The 5580-nt window shown below is 42.8% G+C and overlaps 1 pseudogene; it reads left to right on the top strand.

The window, feature by feature from the left end:
• LOC110596710 overlaps positions 1-5580 on the top strand; it is a 6909-nt pseudogene that overhangs the window by 920 nt on the left and 409 nt on the right.

The following is a 5580-nucleotide window of genomic DNA, read 5'->3' as shown; positions in this document are numbered from 1 at the left end:
TATGAATCAGCCGGGCTTGGTGGCTCAGCCGGTAATCCCGCGCCTTTGGGAGGCTGAGGTGAGTGGATTGCCCGAGCCCACAGGTTCGAGACCCGCCTAGGCAGTGAGACCTCATCTCTACAATAAATCAAAAATCAGCCGGGCGGGGTAGCGCGCGTCTGTAGTTCCAGCTACTTGGAAGGCTAAGGTGGAAGGATCACCGGAGCCCAGCAGGTCAAGGCTGCGGTGGCCGGGAGCAGCCACTGCACTCCAGTCTGGGCAACAGAGTGAGACTCCAACTCAAAAAAAAAAAAATACATATGACTCATATCTGTAATATTCCTTAAGGGAAAAATGGTATTTTAATGTGAGAATATTCAAACTCTAAAGGGATTGAATGGCTACTGGGTATTACTGCGTGACTGAAGGAACCTGGAATCTTTTGAGGAGCTGTGGCTTGCACAGCTTGCAGCATTTAAGTGACATGCCTGCCTCATCACATGCCATCATATGATTTTTAAGGAGGTAGGATTTGTCATAAACATATACTGAAACATTATGTCCTGTGCTTAACATAACTGGTAATAGACACTATCCCAATAACATTAAAAAAAAATATGTTTATGACTCAGCGCCCAAACAGGTCATTCAAAGAGAAGGACGGTCAGGGGGGAGAGAGAGGGCAAGAGCTGCTGTGTTTATTTTGCTACAGTCAATTTATTCTTTTTTCACAAAGTTACTTACTTGTAACCTTGAATCTCCAACAGTAAGCTCAGCCACAGATCTCGGCTGTTTACAATTTGTTACCATTTAGCAGTGTAAAGCATGTTTATAAATAAAAGCAGACATTTTCCATTTAGTTACATGGCTTTCTGTGGGGGTTTTGGGGTAGACTTCTCAAAGTGCATCCCACCCCAGATGGTAAATCTAAGACATTTGGAACAATCCCCGCCCCCTGGTCTGATGGGTTGCACATGTGATCTGGTTCTCACCAATGGAATGTGAGGGCCATCGGCAGAGAGACGTCCAGGAGAAGCTTCCCCTCCTGAGAGAGCCACAGGAAGGGACTGTGGCTATCCTGCTGCCAGCTGAATGAGAAAAACTCCAAGGATGGCTTGATGAAGAGAAGGAAAGACATGGGTCTGTGTTGACTCAAGCTGCTAACTCAATTAACCCTGAAGCTCGCCCTAAAGCAGGACTTCCATTTATGTGGGGAATCATACATTTTCTTATTGTTTAAGCTATTTGAGTCAAGGGTTCTATTACTTGCAGCTGGAAGCATCCTCACTGATAAACCACTCTTATGAGGAGTGACTCATGGGGAAATAATCCTCCCAGCTTCTGATTAACTCTGGCCTCCAGAGATAATTATCTGGGCCATCAGATATATAAAAATATGGAGGTCAGGAGATTAAATTATAGTGGTTGTTTTTAGGGAGAGGGTGGGGAAGGTGTCTGGGAGGGGGCCTGAGAGGGGCTTCTGGAATGCTGGTAAATTCTTGAACTGGGTGGTGGTTCCATGCATGTGTTTACTTTAGGATAAATTCACTGAACTGTACACTTAGGATTTGTGTACTTTTCTGCATGTAAGTTCTACTTCAATTTTAGAAGTTTATTTAAAAATAAATTATATCCTAACCAGAGCTCCAAACAAAGTGTTTATATCTTGACTGGAAGGATATGGATGGCATATCATGGTTATTTTATGGGGTAGCCAAATTAAGCTGTAGAATATGCTTTCTTTTCTTTCTTTTTCCTTTTTTGAGACAAGGTCTCGCTCTGTTGCAAGTTGGTGTTCAGTGGCATGATCCCAGCTCACTGCAGCTTTGACTTCCTGGGTTCAAGCAATCCTTCTGCCTCAGCCTTCTGAGTAGCTGGAACTATAGTGCATCACACACCCAGCTTTTTTGATTTTTTTGTAAAGACAAGGTCTTGCTATGTTGCCCAGGCTGGTCTCAAACACCTGGGCTCAAACAATTTTTCCTCTTTAGCCTCCTAAATCATTGGGATTACAAACATTAGCCACCATGCCTGACCAGTGAATATGCTTTCTTTTATAAACTCCCAGGAGATCATTGTAAAGCTTTCCTATCACTAGTGTGTGGCCAACCCACACTTATCCCAGCCAAAATGTTTTCCCTTCTGGTTTGGATGGAAGGGCCTCAAAACCTTGCAAATGAAGGTCTTCAGCATTTTTAGAATCGAATCACAATATTAAAAAAAGAAAAGAAAAGAAGGGAACGGTAAAAACTAACAGATTGGTGTCTATACATGGAAGGCTTTGTCTAGCAATGTTCTGAGAGATTTTAGTTATGGAAGGAAAACTCTAAGAAAACCACTGGGTTTAGAAGAAGGCAATGATAACCCTCATGCAGCCTAGGTTATTGAGACCTCTAGTTCATAGAAGAAGAGACATAACACACTTAGTTGTTTGTGGAAGAAGAATATATGAGCTTTGAGGACCAAAGTATCCAGAGAAAAGTCTGACTCTATTAGAGAAAACCCAGCCAAGGAAAGATACCATAAATCATACCTTTGAGAATGGAATTGGACATGTGCAGGCAAGAACCTGGGAATACCAATCTTCATGGGGAGGAAGATTTGGAAAGGAATCACATTGTGCAACTGAATGGGAAATATGACTGCTTGGTGGTAAGGCTCATGAAGTGCTTGTTCTTTACAGATGCAGGGCTCTGTCCAGTTGAGCAGCCACCTGGATCCACAGAGCTGGAAGCTCATAAGAGGAAAATGGAGACATAATTGTATATTTATGTTCCATCTAACTCTTCAAGGTGCTTTCACATTTATGTTCTCTTTACAACCTTTTGAGGTAAGTTAGATTTTTTTTTTTTTTTTTTTGAGTTGGAGTCTCATTTCATCGTCCAGGTTGGAGTGCAGTGGCAGGCTCACGGCCACCCCAGCATTGACCTGCTGGGTTCAGGCAATCCTTCCGCCTCAGCCTTCCGAGTAGTCAGAACTGCAGGCACGCACTACCACGTCTGGCTAATTCTTGATTTATTGTAAAGATGAGGTGTCACCAAGTTGCCCGGGCTGGTCTTGAACCCGTGGGCTCAGGCAATCCACTTACCTTGGCCTTCCAAAGTGCTGGGATTACAGGCTGAGCCACCAAGCCTGGCTGGTAAGTTAGATATTTTCATAAGACCAACAATGACCAAGGGGACAGGCTTTAATAGAGTTAGACCAACCTGGGTTGGAATCCAGGCTTTGTCTTATCAGTGGGGTGGAACTGCATGATTTACTTAGCTGGTCAGTCGCAGTGGATATTTGATAATATCTGAAGACAGTTTTTTAAAGACCCTGGACAACATGCTGAATGGAGACATTTTTATTGTCATCATTGGAGAGATGTTGTTGGCATCTAGTGAACAGAGATCAGGGCTGCTGCTAACCATCCTACAATACACACGGTATGCCACCACCTCCCCCCCAACAAATAATTGTTTAGCCCAAAAAGTCCAGAGTGCCTCTTTTGGGAAGCTGGGCTCTGTCTGATTCTCAGTCTTTTCATCTGTAAAATGGGGATATAGACATTACCTTGTTGGGCTGTGGTACATATTAGATTAAATCACAGTTGATATTGGGTTTTCTGTTCTGCCCTCCTTTCCCTTCCCCACCTCTCCTAGAAACTTTTTCTCTTAGGACTATACACCTCTATGGAATTATGGAATTAGAGTTCTGGGGACTGAGTGCCAGCAACAAAGTCCCTATTGAGTTCCACGATGGGTATCCCAAGTGCACTTTTTGTGTGATGTGATTCTGCTCCATTGCCACAGTTGATTGGATCCAAAGTGGACACTCGATCCAAACTATAGCAGTAAGAATCATTTCTCCAAGGAACTTTCATTTGTACTGAGAAATTCCAGGTTCAGTCTGACTAGAGTCTTAAATGGAGAGGATATAAGTCTGGGAGTTGTGAGTGGTCATTTTCTCACATGTGACCTGAGATACAAAGACAACCATGTATAGCAAGAGAGGAGAATACAACAGTTAAGTGCAGAAAAGCAACAATAAGAAATGGAGTCCCCAGGGCCCTTTCCCTGGCTGCTGCACTCTGTCCTTAGGTTCTGCAGGCCGTTTCTTCATCCTCATAATACTTTTTGCCTAAGTTGGCTTCAGTTACGTGTTTCTGCCAATGAGACATATCTTCCCAAGAGACATATAATGACTACTGATAACATATATAAAAGCACGTAGCATGAGCCCTAGAATTGGTAAGCCTTGGCTAAGCAGCAGTTATTATTATTATCCCCATTTTAGAGATAAGAAGGTTGAGGCAGAGAGATTTAATAACATGTCTTGTAAGACACAGCTCTTTTAATGATAAACCTGATCCAGGTCTCCTGACACCTAGATCTGTGTTCTGTTTTGTTTATTCTTTGAATCGTGAAATAAAACTTTAGAACAGGGCACAAGTTGGTGAGTGCCTATATTCAGTTACAAATAATTCAAAATGAACTCCAATGTATCTGTCACCCAGGAGAACTGGAAAATTGGCCATAACCTGGAAGACCTTCGTGTGCCCTTCCCTGACATATCTCCCTCTCTCCCTGACGGAAGTAACCGATATCCTGTTTTTTGTTATAGTCATTTTATTAGTTTTTCCACCTACATTTGCTACCACAAACCATGTGACTTAGTTTTACTTGTTTTGGAACTTTTAGATAAATGAAATAGTAATGTATACAGTTCTTTCAACATGGTTTGTAACATCCATGCTGTTATGTGTAGCTGTAGTTCATTTATTTTCTTTTATGTATTTTTTATGTTTATTTCTTTGTTGTCGACAATGTATATATTCAATCTACTGTTGATTAAACATAATAATAATCAATTTTTAGCCAATACTACTATGACATTCTTGTATATGTAGCCTGGTTCATATGTGCAAGAATGTCTCCTGGACCTAGGTATTTGAGGCTTTCTTTTCTTTTTTTTTTTGAGTTGGAGTCTCACTCTGTCACCCAGGCTGGAGTGCAGTGACATGATCATGGCCACCGCAGCCTCAGCCTGCTGGGTTCAGGTGATCCTTCTGCCTCAGCCTTCCAGCCTTCCAGGCTGGAACTACAGGCATGCGCCACCACGCCTGGCTAAGTTTTAAATTTACTGTAGAGATGAGGTCTCACCAAGTTGCCCAGGCTGATCTCGAATCCATGGGCTCAGGCAGTCCTCTCATCTCAGCCTCCTAAAGTGCTGGGATTATAGGCATGAGCCACTGCCCCCAACCTAATTTTTAAAAATAGGATACTGTGTTTTAATTCTCAGTGAGTTCCACAGTACGACCTAGTACTTTCTTTATCCTGTGGTTCAGTGTATTGGAAACAAACCCAAACTGACAAGGATGTAGAGCAAAGAAAGCCTCAAACAGGCTGGGCGCGGTGGCTCATGCCTATCATCTCTGTACCTTGGGAGGCCAAGGTTTAGAGAATTGCCTGCGCCCATGGGTTCGAGACCAACCTCGGTAACTTGGTGAGATCTCATCTCTACAATAAATCATAAAATTAGCCAGATGTGGTGACATGAACCTGTAGTTTCAACTACTTGGAAGGATGAGGCGGAAGGATCACCTGAGTCCAGCAGGTC

The sequence above is a fragment of the Carlito syrichta genome, unplaced genomic scaffold, assembly GCF_000164805.1.
Source record: "Carlito syrichta isolate Samal-C Ts95f unplaced genomic scaffold, Tarsius_syrichta-2.0.1 Scaffold312739, whole genome shotgun sequence".
Classification (NCBI taxonomy): domain Eukaryota; kingdom Metazoa; phylum Chordata; class Mammalia; order Primates; family Tarsiidae; genus Carlito; species Carlito syrichta.
Note: the sequence above shows the minus strand (reverse complement) of the source record. Positions and strands in the feature narration are given on the sequence as shown.